Genomic DNA, 16602 nt, shown 5'->3' on the forward strand with positions numbered 1-16602 from the left:
TAAGACGCACTCTTCCTCGCAAAAATTGGAAGGAAAATGAGGGGTGCGTCCCTAAAATCAAATGTAGCTTACCGGGAGTTGGAGGATGGGCGCTGTGCTGGCGTTGTGCAGGGGATTGTGCTGGCTGCATTGGCTGTGCCGGGGCTGGAGTGGCTGTGATGGGGCTGGGGTGGCTGTGACGGGGCTAGGGTGGCTGTGACGGGGCCGGGGTGGCTGTGACGGGGCCGGGGTGGCTGTGACGGGGCCGCGGTGGCTGTGACGGGGCCGCGGTGGCTGTGACGGGGCCGCGGTGGCTGTGACGGGGCCGCGGTGGCTGTGACGGGGCCGCGGTGGCTGTGACGGGGCCGCGGTGGCTGTGACGGGGCCGCGGTGGCTGTGACGGGGCCGCGGTGGCTGTGACGGGGCCGCGGTGGCTGTGACGGGGCCGCCGTGGCTGTGACGGGGCCGCCGTGGCTGTGACGGGGCTGCCGTGGCTGTGACGGGGCTGCCGTGGCTGTGACGGGGCTGCCGTGGCTGTGACGGGGCTGCCGTGGCTGTGCCGGGGCTGCGGTGGCTGGGGCGGCTGTGCCGGGGCTGGGGCGGCTGTGCCGGGGCTGGGGCGGCTGTGCCGGGGCTGGGGCGGCTGTGCCGGGGCTGGGGCGGCTGTGCCGGGGCTGGGGCGGCTGTGCCGGGGCTGGGGCGGCTGTGCCGGGGCTGGGGCGGCTGTGCCGGGGCTGGGGCGGCTGTATCGGGGCTGCGGCCGCTGTGACGGGGCTGCGGCCGCTGTGACGGGGCTGCGGCCGCTGTGTCGGGGCTGCGGCCGCTGTGTCGGGGCTGCGGCCGCTGTGCCGGGGCTGTGGCCGCTGTGTGGAGCAGGACGACACGGCGGGTGTCCCAAATGCTCTGTCGATGGCGAGGGTTTCAAATGTTGGCGTGTGTGCAGATGGAGCTCTCAGCTCAAGACCTTATCTGCACATGCGTCGGCTCCGGCCCATTGATCTCCCCGTTGCAGACTCAATGAAAATGGCGCCCGGATGTGGCACGTGCTCAGAAAAGATCTAGGCTTGTTTTTTGCGCCTGCGCCAACTTCGGCCGCCATTTCTTTGAAGTCCGCACCGCCAACAGAGCATCTGGGACACCCGCCGCACCACTCTCCACCACACAGCCAACTCAGCCCCCACAGCAGCGCCCTGCCTCCTGTGACCCCGCTCCACCACCACCCGGTAAGACACCTCCGGATTATAAAATGGTCCCCATTTTTTTTTCACCTTTTTTTTTCCTCTAAATTTGGAGTGCGTCTTATAAAATGAAAAATAAAACGAAAAATACAGTATATTTCCAACGTTACCGGTCAGCACTAAATCAGTTGCAGTCGCAAGATCTTAAACTACAAGGCCCAGCATATCTGACAGATGGGAAAATGTACCGAACGAGAGCACACGTTCCCTAGAGTGTCCGCGAACGTTCCCACCATGCCGGCACCTGTGCCCCTCATTAGCCAAGGTTGCCTAGTACTTTTCTACAGAGGCTGCACCAGCATGACATGCCCGTGCTCCCTCCATCCACCCCTGCCCCCCCCAATGCAGTCAGCTGGTTCCCTCCCAGTGATTTGTGCAGGGGGAAGATCAGCAACATTTTACATGATCTATGTTTGAAGCTGCACAGAAGGTGCTTTGGTGGAGCCAGACGCTGCATACAAATGAAATGTAGAGGAGCGCAAGCCGCTCATTCGTCGGAGCTGCTGCAACGCTGCCAATATCACAAGGTGCAGGATGAATTCCAGGCAGCGGCTTATTACAGCTTAACCCCTTCTGGAGACTTGTACGCCGAAAAATAGGAAAAATAAAAAAATCCTCGACAGCTCTATAAAAAAAAATCTATTCCACTCTACAGGGCGCCTTTTATTCCCCCCTCCCCCCATTTTTTTTTCTTAATGTGAGAGGGGAGGAGGAGACGCGATCAATTAATATCCAGGCTCTATAAAAATCTATCTACGCCACAGAAAAAAAAAAAAAAAAAGCACTCACAGTCAGGATCCAGCGGCAATCCTTTCACAGTCGCTGTGTGAGATTTCGGCGGCGGAATGGAACTGAAAATTACTATTGTACGGTGCGACAGGAGATTGAAGGGGGTGGGGGTGATATTGTAAGGCGGCGCAAGGTAAGGGGTTAATGCTTTGCATAATATTCCGGACGGAACGGAAGAAAATGGCAAAAGGCTTAGATGTTTCATCGGTTAACCCGTTACTGTCTAAAGTCCTGTGCCCGCGGCGGATCTCAGCGGTGGCGGCGGGCGATCTCGGTGTTGTCAGCCGTCGTTTGTTTACATGCGCTCCCTGCAGGATTGATTGGTCACGTCTGCTCTATATAGAGCACATACGTACAGGGAACGCGTGTAAACAAACAAAGCCGCCCCATCAGTCACGCTGCTGGAAATTTAACCATTCAAGGGTATTTAACAGATATTGTGACTGTCCCTTTAAAAATGTCAGAGCTGTGGACAGATAAGCGGGAAATTTGTGCCAAAATCGGGAATGAAGCTTTATTTTTTTTTTTTTTTTTTTGCACCCGCTCCTGGCTTACAAATACTGACCAGATTTTTACTAAGCCCCAGGCTAAAAAAATAGAAGGTTCTTTGCAATCAATGGGTCCTGATGAGAGCGCCTCTCTGTTGTAGGCATTGTGTGCGAGTAAACATCTGTGCATTTTGGATGGAGGAGGGGTACAGAGGGAGTCTGAGTCCCCAGTAATTGCCTTCTGCTGCAGGCTGATCTGGTGCTGAAATGGTGAACGTCTGGAGCAGACGAGCGCTGCCTGAGCGGAGCTGACACACTTTTACCCGTGTAGCATCCTCTGCCCTGGGGTCTGTAGCTCCCACACCTGCTTGTGGCAGAACAATCAGAGCGAAGAGCGAGAGGCAGCACAGACGAGCAACTCCGCCTGAGGTTACCTGCTGATCCAGGGAAAGGAGATGAGACGTAGAGAATTAGCGCTCTGCGCCTCCTGCTGACCTCCCTGAGGAAAAGGGAAAAAATAGTCTGCTGAGGAAGAGTGACCAGAGAGTTAGCGCTCTGCGCCTTCTGCTGACCTCCCTGAGGAAAAGGAAAAATAGTCTGCTGAGGAAGAGTGACCAGAGAGTTAGCGCTCTGCGCCTCCTGCTGACCTCCCTGAGGAAAAGAGAAAATAGTCTGCTGAGGAAGAGTGACCAGAGAGTTAGCGCTCTGCGCCTCCTGCTGACCTCCCTGAGGAAAAGGGAAAAAATAGTCTGCTGAGGAAGAGTGACCAGAGAGTTAGCGCTCTGCGCCTCCTGCTGACCTCCCTGAGGAAAAGGGAAAAAATAGTCTGCTGAGGAAGAGTGACCAGAGAGTTAGCGATCTGCGCCTCCTGCTGACCTCCCTGAGGAAAAGGGAAAAAATAGTCTGCTGAGGAAGAGTGACCAGAGAGTTAGCGCTCTGCGCCTCCTGCTGACCTCCCTGAGGAAAAGGAAAAATAGTCTGCTGAGGAAGAGTGACCAGAGAGTTAGCGATCTGCGCCTCCTGCTGACCTCCCTGAGGAAAAGGAAAAATAGTCTGCTGAGGAAGAGTGACCAGAGAGTTAGCGCTCTGCGCCTCCTGCTGACCTCCCTGAGGAAAAGAGAAAATAGTCTGCTAAGGAAAAGTGACCAGAGAGTTAGCGATCTGCGCCTCCTGCTGACCTCCCTGAGGAAAAGGAAAAATAGTCTGCTGAGGAAGAGTGACCAGAGAGTTAGCGCTCTGCACCTCCTGCTGACCTCCCTGAGGAAAAGGGAAAAATCGTCTGCTGAGGAAGAGTGACCAGAGAGTTAGCGCTCTGCGCCTCCTGCTGACCTCCCTGAGGAAAAGGGAAAAATCGTCTGCTGAGGAAGAGTGACCAGAGAGTTAGCGCTCTGCGCCTCCTGCTGACCTCCCTGAGGAAAAGAGAAAAATAGTCTGCTGAGGAAGAGTGACCAGAGAGTTAGCGCTCTGCGCCTCCTGCTGACCTCCCTGAGGAACAGGGAAAAAATCGTCTGCTGAGGAAGAATGACCAGAGAGTTAGCGCTCTGCGCCTCCTGCTGACCTCCCTGAGGAAAAGGGAAAAATAGTCTGCTGAGGAAGAGTGACCAGAGAGTTAGCGCTCTGCACCTCCTGCTGACCTCCCTGAGGAAAAGAGAAAAATAGTCTGCTGAGAAAGAGTGACCAGAGAGTTAGCGCTCTGCGCCTCCTGCTGACCTCCCTGAGGAAAAGGGAAAAATAGTCTGCTGAGGAAGAGTGACCAGAGAGTTAGCGCTCTGCACCTCCTGCTGACCTCCCTGAGGAAAAGGGAAAAATAGTCTGCTGAGGAAAAATGACCAGAGAGTTAGCGCTCTGCGTCTCCTGCTGACCTCCCTGAGGAAAAGGGAAAAATAGTCTGCTGAGGAAGAGTGACCAGAGAGTTAGCGCTCTGTGCCTCCTGCTGACCTCCCTGAGGAAAAGAGAAAAATAGTCTGCTGAGGAAGAGTGACCAGAGAGTTAGCGCTCTGCGCCTCCTGCTGACCTCCCTGAGGAAAAGAGAAAAATAGTCTGCTGAGGAAGAGTGACCAGAGAGTTAGCGCTCTGCGCCTCCTGCTGACCTCCCTGAGGAAAAGAGAAAAATAGTCTGCTGAGGAAGAGTGACCAGAGAGTTAGCGCTCTGCACCTCCGGCTGACCTCCCTGAGGAAAAGAGAAAAAATAGTCTGCTGAGGAAGAGTGACCAGAGAGTTAGCGCTCTGCGCCTCCTGATGACCTCCCTGAGGAAAAGGGAAAAATAGTCTGCTGAGGAAGAGTGACCAGAGAGTTAGCGCTCTGTGCCTCCTGCTGACCTCCCTGAGGAAAAGGAAAAATAGTCTGCTGAGGAAGAGTGACCAGAGAGTTAGCGCTCTGCGCCTCCTGCTGACCTTCCTGAGGAAAAGAGAAAAATAGTCTGCTGAGGAAGAGTGACCAGAGAGTTAGCGCTCTGCGCCTCCTGCTGACCTTCCTGAGGAAAAGAGAAAAATAGTCTGCTGAGGAAGAGTGACCAGAGAGTTAGCGATCTGCGCCTCCGGCTGACCTCCCTGAGGAAAAGAGAAAAAATAGTCTGCTGAGGAAGAGTGACCAGAGAGTTAGCGCTCTGCGCCTCCTGCTGACCTCCCTGAGGAAAAGAGAAAAATAGTCTGCTGAGAAAGAGTGACCAGAGAGTTAGCGCTCTGCGCCTCCTGCTGACCTCCCTGAGGAAAAGAGAAAAAATAGTCTGCTGAGGAAGAATGACCAGAGAGATAGCGCTCTGCGCCTCCTGCTGACCTCCCTGAGGAAAAGAGAAAAATAGTCTGCTGAGGAAGAATGACCAGAGAGATAGCGCTCTGCACCTCTTGCTGACCTCCCTGAGGAAAAAGGAAAAATAGTCTGCTGAGGAAGAATGACCAGAGAGTTAGCGCTCTGCACCTCCTGCTGACCTCCCTGAGGAAAAGGGAAAAATAGTCTGCTGAGGAAGAGTGACCAGAGAGTTAGCGCTCTGTGCCTCCTGCTGACCTCCCTGAGGAAAAGAGAAAAATAGTCTGCTGAGGAAGAGTGACCAGAGAGTTAGCGCTCTGCACCTCCGGCTGACCTCCCTGAGGAAAAGAGAAAAAATAGTCTGCTGAGGAAGAGTGACCAGAGAGTTAGCGCTCTGCGCCTCCTGCTGACCTCCCTGAGGAAAAGGGAAAAATAGTCTGCTGAGGAAAAGTGACCAGAGAGTTAGCGCTCTGTGCCTCCTGCTGACCTTCCTGAGGAAAAGAGAAAAATAGTCTGCTGAGGAAGAGTGACCAGAGAGTTAGCGCTCTGCACCTCCTGCTGACCTCCCTGAGGAAAAGGGAAAAATAGTCTGCTGAGGAAGAGTGACCAGAGAGTTAGCGATCTGCGCCTCCGGCTGACCTCCCTGAGGAAAAGAGAAAAAATAGTCTGCTGAGGAAGAGTGACCAGAGAGTTAGCGCTCTGCACTTCCTGAGGAAAAGGGAAAAAAATAGTCTGCTGAGGAAAAATGACCAGAAAGTTAGCATTCTGCATCTTCTGCTGACCTCCCTGAGCAAAAGGACAAAAACTGTCTCCTAGGGAAAAATTGCCAGAGAGTTAGCGCTCTGCGCCTCCTGCTGACCTCCCTATGTAAAAGAAGGACAAAAATAGCCTGCAGAGGAAAAATAACTAAACAATTATCCCTCTGCGACTCCGGCTGACCTCTCTGAGGAAAAGGGAAAAATAGTCTGCTGAGGAAGAATGACCAGAGAGATAGCGCTCTGCGCCTCCTGCTGACCTCCCTGAGGAAAAGGGAAAAATAGTCTGCTGAGGAAGAGTGACCAGAGAGTTAGCGCTCTGCACCTCCTGCTGACCTCCCTGAGGAAAAGGCAAAAATAGTCTGCTGAGGAAGAATGACCAGAGAGTTAGCGCTCTGCGCCTCCTGCTGACCTCCCCGAGGAAAAGGGAAAAATAGTCTGCTGAGGAAGAGTGACCAGAGAGTTAGCGCTCTGCGCCTCCTGCTGACCTCCCTGAGCAAAAAGGCAAAAATAGTCTGCTGAGGAAGAATGACCAGAGAGTTAGCGCTCTGCGCCTCCTGCTGACCTCCCTGAGGAAAAGGGAAAAATAGTCTGCTGAGGAAGAGTGACCAGAGAGTTAGCGCTCTGCGCCTCCGGCTGACCTCTCTGAGGAAAAGGGAAAAATAGTCTGCTGAGGAAGAATGACCAGAGAGATAGCGCTCTGCGCCTCCTGCTGACCTCCCTGAGGAAAAGGGAAAAATAGTCTGCTGAGGAAGAGTGACCAGAGAGTTAGCGCTCTGCACCTCCTGCTGACCTCCCTGAGGAAAAGGCAAAAATAGTCTGCTGAGGAAGAATGACCAGAGAGTTAGCGCTCTGCGCCTCCTGCTGACCTCCCCGAGGAAAAGGGAAAAATAGTCTGCTGAGGAAGAGTGACCAGAGAGTTAGCGCTCTGCGCCTCCTGCTGACCTCCCTGAGCAAAAAGGCAAAAATAGTCTGCTGAGGAAGAATGACCAGAGAGTTAGCGCTCTGCGCCTCCTGCTGACCTCCCTGAGCAAAAAGGCAAAAATAGTCTGCTGAGGAAGAGTGACCAGAGAGTTAGCGCTCTGCGCCTCCTGCTGACCTCCCTGAGCAAAAAGGCAAAAATAGTCTGCTGAGGAAGAGTGACCAGAGAGTTAGCGCTCTGCGCCTCCTGCTGACCTCCCCGAGGAAAAGGGAAAAATAGTCTGCTGAGGAAGAGTGACCAGATAGTTTCACTCTGAACCAACTGGTGACCTGCAAAAGCAAAGCAAGAAAATAGTCTGTGGATTAAAAATGACCAGCGTTAGTGCTCTGTGTCTCCTGGTGACCTTTATTAGCAAATGGAAAAAATAGTCTGTGGAGGAAAATGAGCACAGAATTAATGCTCTGGGCCAACTGCTGAGCTCCAGGAGCAAAAGAGGAAACAGTCAGCAAAAAAAAAAAAAAAAAAAGTTATCAGAGAATTAGCGTTTGGTGCCCTTACTGACCTCCCTGAGCAAAAGGGAAAAAATAGTCTCAAGAGGAAAAATGAACAGAGACTCTTGCGCTCTGTGCCAACTGCTGACCTCCCTGAGCAAAACAGAAAAAATAGTCTCAGGAGGAAAAATGACCAGAGAGTTAGCGCTCTATGCCAACTCTTGACTTCCAGAAGCAAAAGAAGAAACGGTCTGCAGAGAGACGATTATCAGAGAATTAGCGTTTCGTGCCTCCTCCTGACCTCCCTCAGCAAAAAGGAAAAAAGTAGCCTCAGGAGGAAAAAATGACCAGACAATTAGCGCTCAGTGTTGACTGCTGACCTCCAGGAGAAAAATAAATAGTCTGCAGAAGAAAGATTACCAGAGAATTAGCGTTTTGTCCTAACTGCTGACCTCCCTGAGCAAACGGAGAAAAATAGTCTGAAGAGGAAAAATGACCAAAGGTGAACTTCAAAGTACCACATATGACAATGTCTTTTCCCTATCGAGGTAACAGAGCTGGATTTGCCAATTAACCCTTATTTTAAGGGTATGATCACACTAATATTTTTTTGGTTCCTAAGCTATCCAAGGCTATTCTTCACACAAACGTCAGGTCACTGCACAAATATAAAGCAGCATAGTCAACAGCAATCAGCTCCTGCACCCGTTCACACTGCGGACAGACACACAGAGCCGGTCACATTTGCAACAACGGGCGTCTGAACTTAGCCTTAGGTAGAATTCACACGAGACAGATTTTTTTTTCAAAAATGTCTTTGACAGTCCCATTCATGTTAATGGGGCTTGCAAAAATGAGGTGGGGACATGAGAATTCGGCCCATTTGAATGAACAAGATTGTCAAAGTGATAAGTGCAAAAATTAATCTGCCAAGCGTGACTTTATCATTTGGGTACATGCACACGAAAAGGCGAATTTTACATCCGGATGAAAAAAAATCGATTGCGTTTTAAAGCAACAGCATTGTAGATGAGATTTCCCAAAATCATCCGTGTAGAAAATCTATCAATGCACAATGACCGGTCTAAGAGATTTTACTGCAGTTGTTCCCCATTGGGATCAAAATGGCTTAGCATCAAAAATTGCAAAAAAAAAAAAAACCCCATATAAAAAAACCTCACTGCCACACAAGGGTGCTGTATATGGCGCCGTGCGCAGGGTTATCACTGTGTGGATTTGCTTTCACAGTTGTTGCTCCTCCTGGTGATTCAGTGGGAAATAGGTGATCAAAGGCGATTTTCTTCCCCCACTAATATCATAGTGGCATATATATATATATATATAACAGTGCAGCAGATGAAGGCCCCATGCTTACTTCCCTTTGAAATTGGAAGGTGCCATCAATTTAATCAGTTCAAAACTGTCAATAGATAGTGGAAGACATACTGGAGATGGAGGCTAAGGGTGGTTACCAAATACTGAGGATGGAGGAGACAGGTGGTCACTGAATACTGAGGATGGAAAAGCCGGGTGGTCACTAGATCCGGAGGATGGGGGCAATGGGTGGTCATCAAATACTGAGGATGGAGGAGACAGGTGGTCACTAGATCCGGAGGATGGGGGCAATGGGTGGTCATCAAATACTGAGGATGGAGGAGACAGGTGGTCACTGAATACTGAGGATGGAAGAGCCGGGTGGTCACTAGATCCGGAGGATGGAGGCAATGGGTGGTCATCGAATACGGAGGATGGAGGAGACGGACGGTCAACAAATACTGAGGATAAAGGCAATGGGCAGTCACCAAATACTGAGGATGGAGGCGATGGGCGGTCACTGGATACAGAGGATGGAGTCAATCAGTGATACCAAATACTGATTATGGAAGTGACGGGCGGTCACCAAATTCTGAGGATGGATGAGATGGGTGGTCACCAAATACTGAGGATGGAGGAGACGGGCGCTCACTGAATACTGAGAGGATGGAGGAGACAGGCGGTCACTGAATAGTGAGGATGGAGGGGATGGGCGGTCCCTGAATACTGAGGATGGAGGAGACGGGCGGTCACTGAATACTGAGGATGGAGGAGACGGGCGGTCACTGAATACTGAGGATGGAGGAGACGGGCGGTCACTGAATACTGAGGATGGAGGGGATGGGCGGTCCCTGAATACTGAGGATGGAGGAGACGGGCGGTCACTGAATACTGAGGATGGAGGAGACGGGCGGTCACTGAATACTGAGGACAGAGGAGACGGGCGGTCACTGAATACTGAGGACGGAGGAGACGGGCGGTCACTGAATACTGAGGACAGAGGAGACGGGCGGTCACTGAATACTGAGGATGGAGGAGACGGGCAGTCACTGAATACTGAGGATGGAGGAGACGGGCAGTCACTGAATACTGAGGATGGAGGGGACGGGCAGTCCCTGAATACTGAGGATGGAGGAGACGGGCGGTCCCTGAATACTGAGGATGGAGGGGACGGGCGGTCACTGAATACGGAGGATGGAGGAGACGGGCGGTCACTGAATACTGAGGATGGAGGAGACGGGCGGTCACTGAATACTGAGGATGGAGGAGACGGACGGTCACTGAATACTGAGGATGGAGGAGACGGGCGGTCACTGAATACTGAGGATGGAGGAGACGGGCGGTCACTGAATACTGAGGATGGAGGAGACGGGCGGTCACTGAATACTGAGGATGGAGGAGACGGGCGGTCACTGAATACTGAGGATGGAGGAGACGGGCGGTCACTGAATACTGAGGATGGAGGAGACGGGCGGTCACTGAATACTGAGGATGGAGGAGACGAGCGGTCACTGAATACTGAGGATGGAGGAGACGGGCGGTCACTGAATACTGAGGATGGAGGAGACGGGCGGTCACTGAATACTGAGGATGGAGGAGACGGGCGGTCACTGAATACTGAGGATGGAGGAGACGGGCGGTCACTGAATACTGAGGATGGAGGAGACGGGCGGTCACTGAATACTGAGGATGGAGGAGACGGGCGGTCACTGAATACTGAGGATGGAGGAGACGGGCGCTCACTGAATACTGAGGATGGAGGAGACGGGCGATCACTGAATACTGAGGATGGAGGAGACGGGCGATCACTGAATACTGAGGATGGAGGAGACGGGCGGTCACTGAATACTGAGGATGGAGGAGACGGGCGGTCACAATACTGAGGATGGAGGAGACGGGCGGTCACAATACTGAGGACATAGGAGACGGGCAGTCACTGAATACTGAGGATGGAGGAGACGGGCGATCACTGAATACTGAGGATGGAGGAGACGGGCGGTCACTGAATACTGAGGATGGAGGAGACGGGCGGTCACCAAGTACTGATGGGATCTAGATTTCCCTTTTTTCCAGCTACTTTGTTTTTCGTTACTTGATAAAAATACACTATTTCTGGAGCTTCTTGCTCTGCCGTATTTCTTCCACCCCTGCCTGAAACTTTTGCACAGTACAGTAGGCCATTGTTTCTTGGTGCGGATGCACATGGCAGGGTGCAGTGGAACAGCAGATCATCAGCACAGCTCCGCAATCTGCGTCTGTCAGTTCGGTCTTCCATTAGAAGGTTTGGAGGACACCAGACAAGAGGCGTCGTGTGTTTGGGCTCCTGGCCATGCTTATTTCTTCTGTCTGCTGGCCCGAGCCGTTCCCAGTCTCTTGTCAGGAGGTTTTCAGCCCCAGACTGTCTCACAAGTGCCTTTCCCCGGGGTCTTTTTTTCTAACATCCTTTGGAAACAGATGGTCCCTTTAAGATTCGGATAAAAGGAACATAATCTTAAACTGCAGAGGAGTGCGGAGAAGGCCTGCAGGATACAGAGGATCCCTTATATGTCTCCAAAAATCCGGAAGCTCAAAGCCAATCCGGAGGAATGCTGGGAATATGGCCGCAGTCCAAGAGAGGGGGATAATGTGCAGGATGCACGGGGTGCGCCATCCACTCTCACACAATCACGCTCATACAACGGTTCCGTCTTCAATTCGTGTATTTGTGGACATAGGGGGGTTCATGTACGAATTTGTGGACATAGGGGGGTTCATGTACGAATTTGTGGACATAGGGGGGTTCATGTACGAATTTGTGGACAGAGCAATGCGTAGTAGAAGGCACCATGAGTCCAGCAGCCCTGTGTACCCCATTCAGATTCCTTTCTGTTTTCCGTCCTCCCCTGATCTGCTGTACATCTGCCAAGTCTCCTGCTCTTCCGCCTTTGCATACTTTCTTTGCACTGAAAACTCTCAATAATATCTTCAGGTTCCTGTCCCATGTGGATGGCAAGCTACATGCTATCCTGACACTGCACAGGATATAGCTCACTCTTCCTGAAACACTCTGTGCTGCTGGGGTACCTGATCCCCCAACTTATGGTCACCCATAATATCAATACACTCCTCTCCTGACATACTCTGTGCTGCTGGGGTACCTGATCCCCTAACTTATTATCTCCCACAATATCAACACACTACTCTCCTGACATACTCTGTGCTGCTGGGGTACCTGATCCCCTAACTTATTATCTCCCACAATATCAGTACACTCCTCTGCTGACATACTCTGTGCTGCTGGGGTACCTGATCCCCCAACTTATGGTCTCCCACAATATCAATACACTACTCTCCTGACATACTCTGTGCTGCTGGGGTTCCTGATCCCTCAACTTATGGTCTCCCACAATATCAATACACTCCTCTCCTGACATACTCTGTGCTGCTGAGGTACATGATCCCCCAACTTATGGTCTCCCACAATATCAATACACTCCTCTCCTGACATACTCTGTGCTGCTAGAGTACCTGATCCTCCAACTTATGGTCTCCCACAATATCAGTACACTACTCTCCTGACATACTCTGTGCTGCTGGGGTACCTGATTCCCCAACTTATGGTCTCCCACAATATCAGCGCACTCCTCTCCTGACATACTCTGTGCTGCTGGGGTACCTGATCCCCCAACTTATGGTCTCCCACAATATCAATACACTCCTCTGCTGACATACTCTGTGCTGCTGGAGTACCTGATCCTCCAACTTATGGTCTCCCACAATATCAATACACTCCTCTCCTGACATACTCTGTGCTGCTTGGGTTCCTGATCCTCCCACTTTGTAAACCCTTATCTAAAGCCTCCTTCAAAAGCAGTACACTCCTCTGCTGACATACTCTGTGCTGCTGGGGTTCCTGATCCCCCAACTTATGGTCTCCCACAATATCAGTACACTCCTCTCCTGAAATACTCTGTGCTGCTGGGGTAACCTACTCTACTATGTAACTGTCAGTCTATAGCCTCTCCTCTCCTGACATACTCTGTGCTGCTGTGGATCTTTCTCATATAATGACCGTGCTCCAGCCACACACCACCTTGTCCTTGCCATGTCTCAGTCTCCTACACACAGCTTTCCAAAAAACACTCTGTGCTGCTGGTTTTTCCCTTTTTTTCAGCCTGTGACATTGTCCTCAGCTTCAAAGTTCCCAAGTTACACCCAGCCCAGTCCTTAATGTCACTATCACATGGATGGTCACTGCCTCCTACAAGATCAACACATTCATCTCCTGCTGCTGTCATTAGCTCCTCCCTCATGATCTGATTGGTCAAAACATGCTTTAACCCCTACCACTTCTATGAATACTTTTATAATACCATTGGTTGTGGGAGTTTTATCCCTGCCCACAAGATATAAAAAGTTCAGATCCCATTGTAGCAAATCCAAAAGATTTTTTTGGGGGTATTTTAAAGAGGATTTGTCGCAAAGTCAAAAGTGAGCAGTTTTTGCGCTTATTTTAGTCCCCGCTGCTACCGAGTGGTCCGCTTTTTAAAAGAAAAAAAAAATTAAAAAATTCCACCACACGGTCCAAGAAATATGGGCTTTTATTTAGTGCTAATTTTTATGGTCTTGCCCCTCGGGGGCGTGGCTCACAAGAATTCTCTAGGGGGCGTGTCTATACCGTGCTTGCCACACCCCTTGGAACAGATCACAAGAATTAGCATTAAATGAAAAAGAGCCATATCTCCGGAACGGAATGGCGGATTAACAAACGGACAAAAAGGGTATACTCGTGGGAACAGTGGGAATAAAATAAGTTTAAAAACTGGCCACGTTTGACTTGATGACAAGTTCCCTTTAAGAGCAAAACAACATTTACCCTAAGAAAATGACATTTGTTGGAGTGCAATCATACCTAAATGCCGTCAAATACCCCAAATAAGGCAAAACAATGCCCACCCTAGTCAATCATGCAACATTTTAAACCAAACAACGCTGCATAAATCATCATGGGACAATTTTACGGACTTCTAGGGTGGCGCCAAATTGGGTGACTCTCTTCGGCCCCCTTTCAAGATTGCAGAGGGAGTGAAATTTAGGGTGAACAGATACCCCACTCCTCGCTTTGCCTCCATGTTCCTAGTATTGTGCAGACTCTCCATGAGGGGCTATCCAGTCTCCGTACAGCGTTTTATTAATAATTCCATTATGCGGTCATATTCCTCACAGCTTGCTGCGCGCTTTATATACTTAGCATGGAGCGGGCATCACGGGGGGCACCGGGAGATCAGAGCGAGCGGCAGCCTTGGCAGTGAGAATGTGGAAATGCTTCGTGGTGTGGAGATTTTATGGTCAGGATCCACCCCGTGAGATTGCGCAGGGCACTTAGGAGCTACTTACTGATGAAAAATGAATTGCTGTAATTATCTGCAACATAATGGCGTATCGGAAGACGTAGAAGATTGAGACGCTGAGAGCAGGACCCGCGCTGGCACAGGTACACCAATACCTATAATGCCCTCCTCCCGCTGGTATATAGCTATACCATGAATATTGGCACCAACATTCGATATCACGTATCTGCATACAAGATTTTGGTGGACGTGTTTAGTTACAGGAACTGAGGAGCATTTGTCTCCTCCAGGTCAAAGTACTCACTGTAAGGGCCGGAATCCATGTACCATATTGCAAGGAGCCCTTGTGGTTGATATAGGCCCTAAACTCAGATCCTGGGTCTGATGGAAGGAGTCTTTGTGGCGGGTATAAGGCCTAAACTCAGGTCCTGGGTCTGATGGAAGGCGCCCTTTGTGGCGGGTATAAGGCCTAAACTCAGGTCCTGGGACTGATGGAAGGAGTCTTTGAAGCAGATATAGGCCCAAAGTCAGGTTCTGATGGAATGAGCCTTTGAGGCTGATGTAGGGCCCAAACTTGGGTCCTGGGACATATGGAAGGTAGATATAGGCCTTGATCCTTGGAGGCAGATATAGGCCCAAAGTAAGGTTCTCATGGAATGAGACTTTGGGGTGGATATAGGGCCTAAACTCAGATCCTGGGACATATGGAAGGGGCCTTTGAAGCAGATATAGGCTCAAAGTCAGGTTCTGATGGAAGGAGCCTTTAGGGCGGATATAGGGCATAAACTCAGGTCCTGGGACATATGTAAGGGGCCTTTGAGGCAGATATAGGCTCAAAGTCAGGTTCTGATGGAAGGAGCCTTTGAGGCTGATGTAGGGCCCAAACTTGGGTCCTGGGACATATGGAAGGATCCTTGGAGGCAGATAAAGGCCCACAGTAAGGTTCTCATGGAATGAGACTTTGGGGTGGATATAGGGCCTAAACTCAGATCCTGGGACATATGGAAGGGGCCTTTGAAGCAGATATAGGCTCAAAGTCAGGTTCTGATGGAAGGAGCCTTTATGACTGATATAGGGCCCAAACTCAGGTCCTGGGAAATATGGAAGAAGCCTTTGAGGCTGATATAGGCCCAAAGTCAGGTTCTGATGGAAGGAGCCTTTAGGGCGGATATAGGGCATAAACTCAGGTCCTGGGACATATGTAAGGGGCCTTTGAGGCAGATATAGGCTCAAAGTCAGGTTCTGATGGAAGGAGCCTTTGAGGCTAACGTAGGGACCAAACTCAGGTCCTGGGACATATGGAAGAAGCCTTTGAGGCTGATATAGGCCCAAAGTCAGGTTCTGATGGAAGGAGCCTTTAGGACGGATATAGGGCCTAAACTCAGGTCCTGGGACATATGGAAGAAGCCTTTGAGGCTGATATAGGCCCAAAGTCAGGTTCTGATGGAAGGAGCCTTTGTGGTTGATATAGGACCCAAACTCAGGTCCTGAGACATATGGAAGGAGCCTTGGAAGCTGATCTAGGCTCAAAGTCAGGTTCTGATGGAAGGAGCCTTTGTGGCTGATATAGGGCCCAAATTCAGGACCTGAGAGTGATGGTAGGAGCCTAAACTTACGTCCTGGGGCTGATGGAAGGCACCTTTGTGGCCGACATAGGGCCCAAACTCACATCCTGGAACTATTTTCATAGGAGTTGTGACTGTCACAACTCCTTGAAGTGAGTGCATTCCTTTTATTTTCCCTGGATATATACCGGGTAAGACCCTATTGCGCTTTTTCTCTCCATAGTTCTACCTCATCCTGGAACTATTGGAACAAGCCATTGTAGCAGATATAGGGCTCCAGCTCAGAACCTGGGATTGATGGAAGGCTCCTCTGTGACTGATAAAGGCCCAAAGTCAGGACCTAGGACTGATGGTGAGCCTTTGTGACTGATATAGGACCCAAAGTCAGGTTCTAAAGGAAGGAGCCTTTGTGGCTTATATGGACCCCAAATCAGGTCCTGAGACTGATGTGCATTTGTTGATGTGATGTGCTCCTGGGGAATCATTTGTTGATGTGTGTTGATGTGCTCCTGGGGAATCAGAGCAGATAAGGTGTATGTATGTTACATAGATGGAATTAATGAGTCTTCGAGACCCAAATTCTGTTCTTGGGACGGTTGGACATTTGTCTCTGTGAGAACTAGAGCTTATAAGGTGTATGTATGTCCCATAGAAGTCCTTAGGGAGTCTTCAAGGCCCAAATTCAGGTCCTTGGACAGTTGGACGTTTGTGTTTGTGGGAATTAGAGCAGATTAGATGTATGTATGTCCCATAGATTGACTTAGCGAGTCTTCGAGACTCAAATTAAGGTCTTGGGATGATTGGATATTTGTCTCCTGGAGAATTAGAGCAGATGAGGTGTATGTATGTCACATAGAGGGACATAGCGAGTCTTCAAGGCCCAAATTCAGGTCCTGGGACGGTTAGACATTTGTCTCCATGGGAATTATAGCAGATAAGGAGTATGTACAGTACAGACCAAAAGTTTGGACACATGTTCTCATTC

General features: G+C 50.6%; 1 protein-coding gene across 2 annotated transcripts in view; it reads right to left on the reverse strand.

The window, feature by feature from the left end:
* The window catches only part of RAI1 (retinoic acid induced 1), a 145122-nt gene that overhangs the window by 16281 nt on the left and 112239 nt on the right, over positions 1-16602 (reverse strand). The gene's annotated exons all lie outside the window — the stretch shown is intronic.

The sequence above is a fragment of the Anomaloglossus baeobatrachus genome, chromosome 7 (genome assembly GCF_048569485.1).
Source record: "Anomaloglossus baeobatrachus isolate aAnoBae1 chromosome 7, aAnoBae1.hap1, whole genome shotgun sequence".
Taxonomy (NCBI): Eukaryota; Metazoa; Chordata; class Amphibia; order Anura; family Aromobatidae; genus Anomaloglossus; species Anomaloglossus baeobatrachus.